This window comes from Scyliorhinus torazame, chromosome 21, assembly GCF_047496885.1.
Source record: "Scyliorhinus torazame isolate Kashiwa2021f chromosome 21, sScyTor2.1, whole genome shotgun sequence".
NCBI classification, from domain to species: Eukaryota; Metazoa; Chordata; class Chondrichthyes; order Carcharhiniformes; family Scyliorhinidae; genus Scyliorhinus; species Scyliorhinus torazame.
Genome location: NC_092727.1, coordinates 23,171,910 through 23,186,387, shown reverse-complemented (window position 1 = coordinate 23,186,387; position 14,478 = coordinate 23,171,910).

Genomic DNA, 14,478 nt, shown 5'->3' with positions numbered 1-14,478 from the left:
GGAGTCCTCAGATGGGGCGCAGAGGGATCCGGCCCCGGGGGGGGGGGGGGCCCCACGGTGCCCTGGCCCGCGATCGGAGCCCACCGATCTGCGGGCGGGCCTGTGCCGCGGGGGCACTCTTTCCCTCCGCGCTGGCCTGTGCAAAGCTCCGCTATGGCCAGTGCGGAGAAGAAACCCCCTGCGCATGCGCAGGAATCACGGCAGCGTTTCTGGGAACACTCTGGATCTCCTGCGCATGCGCCAACTCGCGCCGGTGGGCGGAGGCCCTTTCAGCGCCAGTTGGCGCGGTGCCAATCACTCCAGCGCCGGCCTAGCCCCCGAAGGTGTGGGAGATTCCACACCTTCCAGGCTGCCCGACGCCGGAGTGGTTTACGCCATTCTTTGGCGCCGGTACGGCCTGCCCCACCGGATACCGGAGGATCCCGGCCCTTATTTTCTTTCACTTTCCATTCAAGAAATATTATTATTCTCTTGCATTTCTTCCAAACTTATTGATTTGAGTGTCGGAAGCACCTTGACTGTATTCTATCCATTTTTCAATATAGCCACACATATTGAGTAACTAACGTTAGATATGCAAGCATGGCACAACAGATTTGGAACAATGAAATACGATATTTAATATGAATCAAGAACATTATGGGCGTGACCTAACTGAATTGGAAAGAGTTCCTTGATGGGCACGTTTGGTCGGGTGTTACTCGGTACTCACAGCACCGAGAAAGACCATGCTATCTATCGGAACTCTGGTTCAATTCATGATCGCAGCATGGAACTCCCCGACAAGGCCGCACTTAGTCCCGTTTCCTGCAGGGAGGAATTCCACTCGCCGGAACACCCGATGCTCCCCTCATGATCCCCAGAGCCCCCACCCCCACCCCCCAGCCCCAACTGAAAGGGGGTTCTTGGGCCCCACCCTGCAGTCCACCGCACATGTGCAGGGCACCCTTGGGCCCAATCCCTGGCGCGGATATATCGCACCCTATATCAACATATATCAAAGCAGAAGGAAAACAGATGGATGATGTAGAATGCTCCCACTACCTTTGAATTATTTACTTAAAAATATGGTAATTAAAATATATCTTAGAGATGGCACTAAAAGCATCAGAAATGGCTCCTTAAATAATCACAATGATTTTGGAAACCAAACTGGGCATTCCCTGTCCACAGTCAATGCACTTTTGGCTGCCACTCCAAATTTCCTTCCCTTTGGCCTGAATGTGATAGAGACGCATCCAAGCAGTACGTTTGGCACCTGCAAGTAACTTTGAATTTTCTAAATTAGACCTCTTCTGATTAGCATTAAGGAGCAGCCCCACACTGCCTCGTGGACCAGTTAAAAATAACAACTTACCATGTCTCAGGTCAAGTTATTCTAGAAAAATAAATCGAGGAGGAAATTGCAACCTTCAAGAAAGAAGCTTTCATTACATTAATAAGCGAAAAAAGAGACTGTGGCTTCTGAGAGAATTGTGTCTACAATAGGAACACGGTAAGGATACATTTCTGAAAACAATTAATAACAGCTTTCAGACCAGAAAATGAATATTAACTCTTCAATATATTGGGTACAATATGGCTCTTGTAACCATTAACTCACTACCATATGTCCTAACTGGCTACCAGACAAACTTGAGATGGAAAAAGCCGTAAAACTTACTGAACAATTCCAGATATCTGACAACAGAGGATATAGATCAATTATTGGTACCATTTGACTTCCTTTGATCTGCTTAATGCAGCCATTTTGCGTTGAACAAACACATCTGCACTGCTCAATTATCAAAGCCATGTGGCATATTTTTGTTTACCACTCTGTTGGAAGAAATTTCTGATTTGCCACCCAGATACTTGTTACTAAAATAACTGAGTATCAAGAGCTGGTTGCAATGGATAATTTCTCAAACCAACTGCCCATGAGGCCCAACTCATATCCCCCGGATACTATTCCCAACAAACTGCCGACCATCCAACTTTCTTTCTTGGTCCTGATGTTAGCTGATATATTTAACGGTTCCACCTCACCAGATGCTGTCCATTCTATGGACGGGATTCTCCCCTGGCACCACCAGCGGGCTCAGTGGCGGGTGAGCGGGGGGGGGGAATGGGTGGAATTTGGCAGGAGTGCAAAAATCAGTTTCACTCAGGCGTGAGGCGCCAAATACCCAGTTGCATAACTAATGAGGTCAGAGCTGGGAGACCACCTGGTGTGCTTTCCAGTCAGCCTCCATAGGGGAATCTCTTCACCTTCCCATCACCGCCATGGGACTTAATCCCATTGGGAGAATTCCACTCCCTTTCAAATCGACCATTATCTTCTGCTCTCCTTAACCCACCCCTGAACTTTCTGTCTTTGCAAACTACTGTCATAGACATTAACATAGAATTTACAGTGCAGAAGGAGGCCATTCGGCCCATCGAGACTGCACCAGCTCTTGGAAAGAGCACCCTACCCAAGGTCAACACCTCCACCCGATCCCCATAACTCAATAACCCCACCCAACGCTAAGGACAATTTTGAACACTAAGGGCAATTTATCATGGCCAATCCACCTAACCTGCACATCTTTGGACAGTGGGAGGAAACCGGAGCACCCGGAGGAAACCCACGCACACACACACAGGGAGGATGTGCAGGCTCCACACAGACAGTGACCCAAGCCGGAATCGAACCTGGGACCCTGGAGCTGTGAAGCAATTGTGCTAACCACCATGCTACCGTGCTGCCCCAAATTTTCTAATTTTCCCATCAAATACTTGAATGTGGTTTTGCATCACAAATTAGCCCACGTATCCTGCAACTCTACATTTGAACACCTTCAAATATATTTTTGAACCTACCACAGTGACAACATCACAAATTACATCCCATTGACTTGGATCATGGTCTCTTCTCATCCTTCCCAGCCTATCTACAACCTTTGACGTGGTTGACCACACCATCCTTCTCCACCGTCACCACTCCATCACACAGCTGGGAGGGATTGCTCAAACCTGGTGCCAATCCTACCTACTCATCATAACCAGAGTATCTCCTGCAATGGTTCGTAAACTGAAATCCGAAATCCAGGTGGACTTTGCCCATGGCCCTGCAACAGAAGCATCATTTCCGTCCTGTGGAATGTCAAATCTCTTGGGATAAAGACCAACATTCTATTATGTTTTTTTTACTCCTTGAGCTGTACACTAGCCTTTAGAGAGCTCATGCTTTCCTTATTGAGTTTAAATACCTGTCATCAGTGAGGGAAGCATTGGTTTTAAAGAACTATTCTCACTCTGCTTCCTGGAACCCTGAGTATTTGAAATGTGCAAATTGTACTCATGTCACAGCGTGTTACAGCAATACTTTATCCAGCTCGCTCTTCCTTTACAATGCAGTCGATACACGTTTCTTAGAATTATACTGAAGGGAATTGCATTTGTAGAGTCTTACATAAAGATGTCGAATTGATGTTGGATTCATTCTAGCTAGATCAACATTGGTGCATTAGGAATAAACTAGAAGCTATTATAGAAAATGGCTTAATATTGCTTTATTTATTGGCAAATTGTTTTAATTTACAAATTAAAGTTGTGTGGTGAGTAGTCAATGTATTCATTCCACAGAATGTTATTCTGAGCTTATTAAAATGTAAACATTGTTTTCTAATCCTGTTAGACATAAATTCAATACAATTGCAGTTTAGCTTTGTTGCTAACTTTTGGTTGGCTCTTAATTCGTAATTTGCTCTGTTTGTTTAACCTTTGCTCTAGAGTAGCCAGGTATCTTTATGATACCGCAACGAGGTTCAAGTTCAAGTAATGATCAATAACTCAACACACCAATTAGTAAGATTCAAATCAAAACATATTTATGAAAAACACTTATTGTCACCAGTAGTTACTGTGAAAAGCCCCTAGTCGCCACATTCCGGCACCTGTTCAGGGAGGCTGGTATGGGAATTGAACCGTGCTGCTGGCCTGCCTTGGTCTGCTTTAAAAGCCAGCGATTTAGCCCAGTGAGCTAAACCAGCCCCTATTTATTATACACAGTAAATCACTACTCATGCATAAACTCTATTTTCTAGGCTATTCCTATCACTAAAAGGCCTATACTTAGCTTCGGACTGGCCCACCAGGTCAGGGGAACAAATGGCCTTTCGTTCAGGTCCTGAGTCTGCAGGATTCAAAAGCTGGTATGAACTGGTAGCTAGGAGCGCCTATCTCGTAGCGAGCGTTGACTTGAGACTTACTTGGTTGGCGGCAGCTTAGACAGGTCACTCTCACGGGTTGATTCAAGTTGCTGAGTGACCCTGCCAAAGAAGGACGATTTGAACTTGGGGGCTTTACTTTATAGTCCCCAGGGGCTTCCCGCCCTTCGGGGCGGACCCCGAACCTGGTTCCAAATGATTGAACTGCGTCCCGATCACTTGGATCAATTTCTCCAATACTGGAGTTGTTCCCTGATCGTTGAGCGGCCCCTAAATGTCCATTGGCCTTCCTTTGTCTTGGCTCCTGCTGTTGCCATTGTGCCCTGGAATCGCTCATTACTATGAGTTTTCTTGTTAGCAAATCCCCAACCTTGGGTATTAAAATATAATTCAAGGCAAATTGAACAAAAAATGTTTCTGTGAAAACATGATGCTGACAAATCCTGGATGTTTATTAACAGGTTCTGTGATGACTGAAGTCAGAGAACTTAACTTGTATTCTTCATACAATCAGGGCATGTAGGAGTGTCCTGAAATCATCTTTGGAGAATTGTTACCAAAACTAGCAAATATACAGAAACTATTAAGTTGGTGCAAATCTGCCATCTATAAATTATAATTAATAATGGATGCTTCACCTATACATAGTCATAAGACCAAAATTCTAGTGCCACCTAGTTAACTAAAGTACCAACATTACAGTTTCATGACAATAATCACAATGAACTAAATTGAGTTTGCAAATGAGGGCAGCACAGTGGCGCAGTGGATATCATTGCTGCCTCACAGCGCCGAGGTCCCAGGTTCGATCACGGCTCTGGGTCACTGTCCATGTGGAGTTTGCACATTCTCCCTGCGTTTGCGTGGGTTTCGCCCCCACAACCCAAAATGTGCGGGGTTGGATTTGCCACGCTAAATTGTTCCTTAATTGGAAAAGATGAATTGGGTACTCTAAAATGTATTTAGAAAATTGAGTTTGCAAATGTTAAATAGCCCCAGTTCACAGAGTAAATGAAAAGGACAATGGGTGAGCTTTTTATTGATGCTTTGAAGCTGGTTTTGTTCAGTAAATCCAACAAGCCCAATATATTTAACTGGAAGGCATTTTGTGGGTATGAATTTATTGATTAAGGTTTTGAACTTTGTTTTTCAATTCTCAATTCGTCAGTGATAGAGAGTTGAATTTATGTATAATGAAGATTTCCAGATGGGCAGGATGATGGCACAGTGGTTAGCACTGCTGCCTCACAACCCCAGGGTCCGGGGTTCAATTCCAGCCTCGGGTGACTGTCTGTGTGGAGTTTGCACTTCCTCCCCGTGTCTGCGTGGGTTTGCCATGCTAAATTGCCTCTTAGTGTCCAAAAGGTTAGTTGGGATTACTGGGTTACGGGGATGGGGTGGAGGCGTGGTTTAAGTAGGGTGCTGTTTCCAACGTCCAGTGCAGACTCTGGCCGCCTTCTGCACTGTAAATTTGATGATCATTCTAAGTGCGTAAATAAAGATCATGGGCGAAATTCTCCGGAAACGGCACGATGTCCGCCGACTGGCGCCCAAAATGGCGCAAATCAGACGGGCATCGCGCAGCCCCAAAGGTGCGGAATGCCCCGCTTCTTTGGGGGCCGAGCCCCAACCTTGAGGGGCTAGGTCGGCGCCGGACTAATTTCCGCCCCGCCAGCTGGCGGGAAAGGCCTTTAGTGCCCCGCCAGCTGGCACGGAAATGACATCTCCAGGTGGCGCATGCGCGGGAGCGTCAGCGGCCGCTGACAGCATTCCCGCGCATGCGCAGTGGAGGGAGTCTCTTCCGCCTCCGCCATGGTGGAGACCGTGGCGGAGGCGGAAGGGAAAGAGTGCCCCCACGGCACAGGCCCGCCCGCGGATCGGTGGGCCCCGATCGCGGGCCAGGCCACCGTGGGGGCACCTCCCGGGGCCAGAACGCCCCGCGCCCCCCCCCCAGGACCCCGGAGCCCGCCCGCGCCACCTTGTCCCGCCGGTAAGGTAGGTGGTTTAATTTACGCCGGCGGGACAGGCATTTTAGCGGCGGGACTTCGGCCCATCCGGGCCGGAGAATCGAGCGGGGGGGGGGGGGCCCGCCAACCGGCGTGGCGTGATTCCCGCCCCCGGCGGGGGGTCGGAGAATCTCGCCCCATGAAAATCATTGATCTTCATGATACTTTACTAATGATCAGCCTCCAGATATGACCAATTCTCTGTCCAATTTAGAAGTCAGCCAGCAGATTCTTCAAAATCTGGATGCATAACAAGTACAGGCCTTGTAATCAACATTGCGATGTCCCCAAATTATTTACTTAAGCTGGTGAGACAGGACCTTCTTTGAAATTCCATTTCAACATGCTGCAATTCTTCGGTTTCAATACATATACAACACATTGCTGGTGGTCTGGAGATTTGGTTTTATTGTTCTTTTCAAATGTCGAAACCACAGTTAGGTCTAGGAACAATCCGAGACCACACTGAGCTAAATATTTAAATTATATGACTCATTCATTTGCACAACACAGCTCCCAAGTCTCTCAACATCCCAAGATGGGCACAATTTGCCAGAAGTCCGGTCTGCTTTGAGAGCATTATTCTTGTAAGAACTATTGTGCCCACTTCTACATGCTCAGTCCCAGCATTAATTATCTGATGTGGCATTGGGAACTTGGAGTCATTTTCTGTAATAAAAACTGATGCAAAAATTGCTGTGTAACACTGTAATCATATCTTAGAACTATTGTCCCTGCAGAATCATTCAATGGCTATACAGAGTCCTTAATTTTCCTTATTTCCCATCATAACTGTAAAGGATCATGTTATCACAGCCACACCTATGCACTATCTATCCCCTTTGCCATTATCTTTTTAGCTAATCGTCTAAGTTCAATACTTATCGCCATTCTATTGCGAGTTATTTACCATACAGCTGGCAAATATTTCCTTTATTTTAACTAGTTGCTATGTATGGAAGTTCTATTTGTTCAGGCGATTGACATTCATCAACATCAGATTTGAAAAATGCATTCAAATATTTGCATTCTAAATTGTAGTTCATTCAACATGAAAATGTTGGTTTACTTTTTCACTTAATAATTTTATTCCTATATTGCCGATGTCGGTAACTGAGCTCTTAAACAACGTTTGGCATCTCGGTGTTCTCAATTTTTCCCTGGCTTTCTGACAGCGGATCATTCACTCTTTTGTGTTTTATTCGTTTGACATGAGTTACGATTGCAGTGGAAAACCCATGACCATATATTGGAGTATTTGTTCGGTCAACTGGCTATTTGATACAATTTTGACTTTCTACGCCTTAAATTAATGAATGAATTTAATAAATAATAATTTAAATATATGCTATTTCCTCAAGCGAATATTCCGTTTGCCATCGGGATTTTGTCCGACTGAACCTCTTTTAGATGCTCAGATGATGAGCGATCAATGGTTCAAAGTCTGAGTTGATGAAAACTGTTTCCGGGAACAATTCTGAGTGAAGGTCGGGGAAGTACAACCGTAATGTCTTACATAATGCTCTTTAGAAGCTCCAATAAGGGGGAGGGGTAGCACAGTGGTTAGCACAGTTGCTTCACAGCTCCAGGGTCCCAGGTTCGACTCCCGGCTTGGGTCACTGTCTGTGCGAAGTCTGCACATTCTCCCTGTGTCTTTGAGGGTTTCCACCGGGTGCTCCGGTTTCCTCCCACAGTCCAAAGATGTGCAGGTTAGGTGGATTGGCCATGATTAATTGCTATTAGTGTCCAAAAAGGTTTAGAAGGGGTTATTGGGTTAAGGGGATAGGGTGGAGGTGTGGGCTTAGATAGGGTGCTCTTTCCAAGGGCCGGTGCAGACTCGATGGGCCGAATGTCCTCCTCCTGCACTATAAATTCTATGATTACTGATATTGAAAATGAATAAATATATTGTGTGAACCTATAAAGCAATCTATACTGTTAGTATGAAGTGCTAACCGTTTACAACACATTCTAATACAAAGAACAAGAACAAAGAAAAGTACAGCACAGGAACAGGCCCTTCACCCTCCAAGCCTGCGCCGACCATGCTGCCCAACTAAACTACAATCTTCTACACTTTCTGGGTCCATGACCCTCTATTCCCATCCTATTCATATATTTGTCAAGATGCTCCTTAAATGTCACTATCGTCCCTGCTTCCACCACCTCCTCCGGCAGCGAGTTCCAGGCACCCACTACCCTCTGTGTAAAAAACTTGCCTCGTACATCTCCTCTAAACCTTGCCCCTCGCACCTTAAACCTATGCCCCCTAGTAATTGACCCCTCTACCCTGGGGAAAAGCCTCTGACTATCCACTCTGACTATGCCCCTCATAATTTTGTAGACCTCTATCAGGTGGCCCCTGAACCTCCATCATTCCAGTGAGAACAAACCGAGTTTATTCAACCGCTCCTCATAGCTAATGCCCTCCATGCCAGGCAACATCCTGGTAAATCTCTTCTGCACCCTCTCTAATGCCTCCACATCCTTCTGGTAGTGTGGCGACCAGAATTGAACACTATACTCCAAGTGTGGCCTAACTAAGGTTCTATACATCTGCAACATGACTTGCCAATTCTTATACTCAATGCCCCGGCCAATGAAGGCAAGCATGCCGAATGCCTTCTTGACTACCTTCTCCACCTGTGTTGGCCCTTTCAGTGACATGTGGACCTGTATACCTAGATCTCTCTGACTTTCAATACTCTTGAGAGTTCTACCATTCACTGTATATTCCCTACCTGCATTAGACCTTCCAAAATGCATTACCTCACATTTGTCCGGATTAAGCTCCATCTCTCCGCCCAAGTCTCCGAACGATCTAATTCCTGCTGTATCCTCTGACAGTCTTCATCGCTATCCGCAATTCCACCAACTTTTGCGTCGTCTGCAAACTTACCGATCAGACCATTTACATTTTCCTCCAAATCATTTATATATACTACGAACAGCAAAGGTCCCAGCACTGATCCCTGCGAAACACCACTAGTCACAGCCCTCCAATTAGAAAAGCATCCTTCCATTGCTACTCTCTGCCTTCTATGACCTAGCCAGTTCTGTATCCACCTTGCCAGCTCACCCCTGATCCCGTGTGATTTCACCTTTTGTACTAGTCTACCATGAGGGACCTTGTCAAAGGCCTTACTGAAGTCCATATAGACAACATCCACTGCCCTACTTACATCAATCATCTTTGTGGCCTCCTCGAAAAACTCTATCAAGTTAGTGAGACACGGCCTACCTTTCACAAAACCATGCTGCCTCTCACTAATATGTCCATTTGCTTCCAAATGGGAGTAGACCTTGTCTCGAAGAATCCTCTCCAGGAATTTCCCGACCACTGACATAAGGCCCACCGGCCTGTAGTTCCCTGGGTTATCCTTGCTACCCTTCTTAAACAAAGGAACAACATTGGCTATTCTCCAGTCCTCCGGGACATCACCTGAAGACAGTGAGGATCCAAAGATTTCTGTCAAGGCCTCAGCAATTTCCTCTCAAGCCTCCTTCAGTATTCTGGGGTAGATCCCATCAGGCCCTGGTGACTTATCTACCTTAATATTTTTCAAGACGCCCAACACCTCGTCTTTTTGGATCTCAATGTGACCCAGGCTATCTACACACCCTTCTCCAGACTCAACATCCACCAATTCCTTCTCTTTGGTGAATACTGATGCAAAGTATTCATTTCGTACCTCGCCCATTTCCTCTGGCTCTACACATAGATTCCCTTGCCTATCCTTCAGTGGGCCAACCCTTTCCCTGGCTACCCTCTTGCTTTTTATGTACGTGTAAAAAGCCTTGGGATTTTCCTTAACCCTATTGTCCCACATGTCAGATGTTGATTTACCCTCAAACATCCGCCCCCAATCAAGGTTCTTCAGTTCCCGCCGAATATTGTTATAATTAGCCTTCTTCCAATTTAGGACATTCACCCTAGGACCATGCTTATCCTTGTCCACCAGCACTTTAAAACTTACTGAATTGTGGTCACTGTTCCCGAAATGCTCCCCTACTGAAACGTCTACCACCTGGCCGGGCTCATTCCCCAATACAAGGTCCAGTACAGCCACTTCCCTAGTTGGACTGTCTACATATTGTTTTAAGAAGCCCTCCTGGATGCTCCTTACAAACTCTGCCCCGTCTAAGCCCCTAGCACTAAGTGAGTCCCAGTCAATATTGGGGAAGTTGAAGTCTCCCATCACAACAACCTTGTTGTTTTTAGTCTTTTCCAAAATCTGTCTACCTATCTGCTCCTCTATCTCCCACTGGCTGTTGGGGGGCCTGTAGTAAACCCCCAACATTGTGACTGCACCCTTCTTATTCCTGATCTCTATATAGCCTCACTGCCCTCTGAGGTGTCCTCCCGTAGTACAGCTGTGATATTCTCCCTAACCAGTAGCGCAACTCCGCCACCCCTTTTACATCCCCCTCTATCCCGCCTGAAACATCTAAACCCTGGAACGTTTAGCTGCCAGTCCTGTCCTTCCCTCAACCAGGTCTCTGTAATGGCAACAACATGATGGAACATAGAACATACAGTACAGAAGGAGGCCATTCGGCCCATCGAGTCTGCACCGACCCACTTAAGCCCTCACTTCCACCCTATCCCGGTAACCCAATAACCCCTCCTAACCTTTTTGGTCACTAAGGGCAATTTAGCATGGCCAATCCACCTACCCTGCACGTCTTTGGACTGTGTGAGGAAACCGGAGCACCCAAAGGAAACCCACGCAGACACCGGGAGAACGTGCAGACTCCGCACAGACAGTGACCCAGCAGGGAATCGAACCTGGGACCCTGGTGCTGTGAAGCTACAGTGCTATCCACTTGTGCTACCATGCTGCCCGAGCTGTCATAGTTCCAAGTACTAATCCAAGCTCTAAGTTCATCTGCCTTACCCGTAATACTTCTTGCATTAAAACATATGCACTTCAGGCCACCAGACCCGCTGTGTTCAGCAACATCTCCCTGTCTGCTCTGCCTCAGAGCCATACTGGCCCTATTCCCTAGTTCTCCCTCAATGCTTTTACCTTCTGACCGATTGCTCCGGTGCCCACTTCCCTGCCATACAAAATACTAAGTAAATACAAATGGTGAATGTTATGCAATTAAAAGTTGTCTTTTTATTAATCACTGTATTTATAGTAGAATCCTGAACCTCAAATCCACCGGTCAAAATTGAAGCGAATTTGTTAAAATGGAACATTCGTTCCAACAGGGTCACAGAAGAGCTGGTGAAGATGGTTTGTTACATGTTATGTTGTTCTTGGCATGCTTCTTTGACTAACAGTCAATAGGGCGGCACGGTGACACAGTGGTTAGCACTGCTGCCTCACAGCGCCAGGGATCCAAATTAATTCCAACCTGGTGGCTGTCTGCGTGGAGTTTGTATGTTCTCCCCGTCTCTGCGTGGGTTTCCTCCGGGCGCTTCTGTTTCTTGCCTCAGTCCAAAGATGTGCAGGTTAGGTGGATTGGCCCTGCTAAACTGTCCCTTCGTTTCCAAAAGATTAGGTGAGGTTATGGAGGGAGAGCTGGGTGTGTAGCCGAGGTAAGGTGCTCCTTCAGTGGGTCTATGTCGACTCAATGGGTCGAATATTCTCCTTCTGCACTGTGGGGATTGTGGATGGCACTAGCATTTTACAGTGAGCACGCACTCTCATTGTCATCCAAAGTTACTTAAAAGACCACCATGATCTTCAAACGAGCCAAATGTTCGTGCAAGTATCCAGAGTTAAATCTCAACCCTGTCATTAAGAGACGGAATATGAACACAACTGATCTTTTATTTTCTAAGGCCCACAGTCATAATCTGGTGCAGATTCTTATTCAAGATGTTGGGGGGGAAATTTTGGTTCCTTTATTGGAATCACAATTTTATTTTGGAACACAAACTTCAAGGCAAGGTTCCACAGGAGCTTTTGCAGAACCACTTTCATGCAGAAGCTGTTGTTCAGAATCAAACAGCATTTATAAACTTCATTTGGGGATCTTAAATCAATTTAATAACATCTGTCAAACATACTAAGTAATGATAATAATCTTTATTAGTGTGACATGTAGGCTTACATTAACACTGCAATGAAGTTACTGTGAAAATCCCCCAGTTGCCACACTCCAGCGCCTGTTCGGGTACACTGAGGGAGAATTTAGAATGTCCAATTCACCTAACAAGCACGTCTTTCAGGACTTGTGGGAGGAAACCGGGGGGGGGGGGAGGGGCGGGATTCTCCCATACCCTGCGGGGCGGGTCACTCTGGCGCCGAGGAGTGGCGTGAACCACTCCGGCGTCGGGCCGCCCGGAAGGTGCGGAATCCTCTGCACCTTCAGGGGCTAGGCCGGCGCCGGCGGGGTTGGCGCCACACCAGCCGACGTGGAAGGGCTTGGCGCCACACCAACCGGCGTTGAAGAGCCTCCGCCGCCCAGCGCGAGTTAGCGCATGCGCGGGAGCGCCAGCGTGTGCTGGAGTCATCCCAGCGCATGCACAGGGGTGTTCTTCTCTGCGCCAGCCATGGCGGAGGTTGACAGCAGCCAGCATGAAAGGAAAGGGTGCCCCCATGGTGGCCTGGCCCGCGATCGAACACCCCCGAGGACACCGCAGGCCACCCACAGAGCCAGGTCCCGCCGGTACGGACCTGGTTTGATTTACGCCGGAGGGACCGGCTGAAAACAGGCGGGCACCCGGCCCATCGCAGGGCAGTGAATCGCTGGGGGGGGCGGGCGCTGCCAACGGCCCCCAACCGGTGCAACGCGATTCCCGCCCCCGCCGATAAAACGGCGCCGGAAAATCCGGCAGTCAGCGGGGCGGGATTCACACCACTCCCCGGCGATTCTCCGGCCCGCGGGAGGTCAGAGACTCCCGCCCGCAGAGCATCCTGAGGAAATACACGCAGACAGGGGGAGAACATGCAGACTCCGCACACAGTGACCAAAGCTTAATCAAAACCTGGGGCGGGATTCTCCCCTACTCGGTGGGGCGGGCGGTCCCGGCAGTGGCAGTGGCGTGGCGCGATCCACTCCGGCGTCAGGCCGCCCCAAAGATACGGAATACTTTAGGGGCTAGGCCCGCCCCGGAGTGGTTGCCGCCCCGTCGGCTGGCGTGGTAGGCCTTTGGCGCTACGCCAGCCTGGGCCAAAGGGACTCCGCCATCCGGCACGAGTCTGTGCATGCGTGTGAGCGTCAGCGGCTGCTGACGTCATCCCCGCGCATGCGCGAGGGGGGTGTTCACCTATGCGTCGGCCATGGTGGAGGCTGATGGTCGCCATGTAGGAAAAGAGTGCCCCCACGGCACAGGCCTGCCCGCGGATCGGTGGGCCCCGATCGCGGGTCAGGCCACCGTGGGGGCACCCCCCCGGGGCCAGTTCGCCCTGCCCCCTCCCTTCCAGGACCCCGGAGCCTGCCCGCGCCACCAGGTCCCCCCGGTAAGGGACCTGGTTCAATTTACGCCAGCGGGACTGGCATAGAAGTAGCGGGACGTTGGCCCATCGCGGGCCAGAGAATCGCCGGGGGGGGGGCTCGCTGACCGGCGCGGCACGATTCCTGCCCCTGCAGAATCTCCGGTGCTGGAGAATTCGGCGGCCAGCGCGGGCGGGATTCACGCCGCCCCCCAGCGATTCTCCGAGCCGGCAGGGGGGTCGGAGAATCCCGCCTCTGGTCTCTGTGCCACCGTGCCGCCATACCGTGTCCAAGCCTGACACAGAATGCTTTAAAATCCCATCATGATACAGGTACAATTTTGAACTCTGATCACTTGAGGCAGTGGTGTAGTGGTATTGTCGCTGGACTAGTAAACCAGAGACCCCGGGTAATGAGCTGGGGTCCCAGGTTTAAATCCCACCACGGCAGATGGTGGAATTTGAATTCAATTTTTAAAAATTGGAATTAGAAGTTTACTGATATCCCATTAGGCATCGTCGCAAAAACTAATTTGGTTCACGAATGCCCTTTAGGGTAGGGAAGGAAACCTGCCATCCTTAGGTCTGGCCTACATGTGATTCCCCTGAAATGGCCAAGCAAGCCATTTAGTTCATGGGCAATTAGGATGGAAAACAAGAGCTGGCTTCGTCAGGGATGCCTGATATGTTGGGTGCTCTGCTACACAGACGAACCAACACGGTTGCGAATGGTACAACTAAGTTTTATTGCTAACATTTATTTACAGTAGTAAACTGGTTACTGAGGTTCGATCATAACCCTTGAATCTGTGGACCTATTCCTAACACTATCTTGGAGTGGCACTCAGCACATGGTGGATGTCTGAGTGGCTTGCTGTGAGCTCTGTG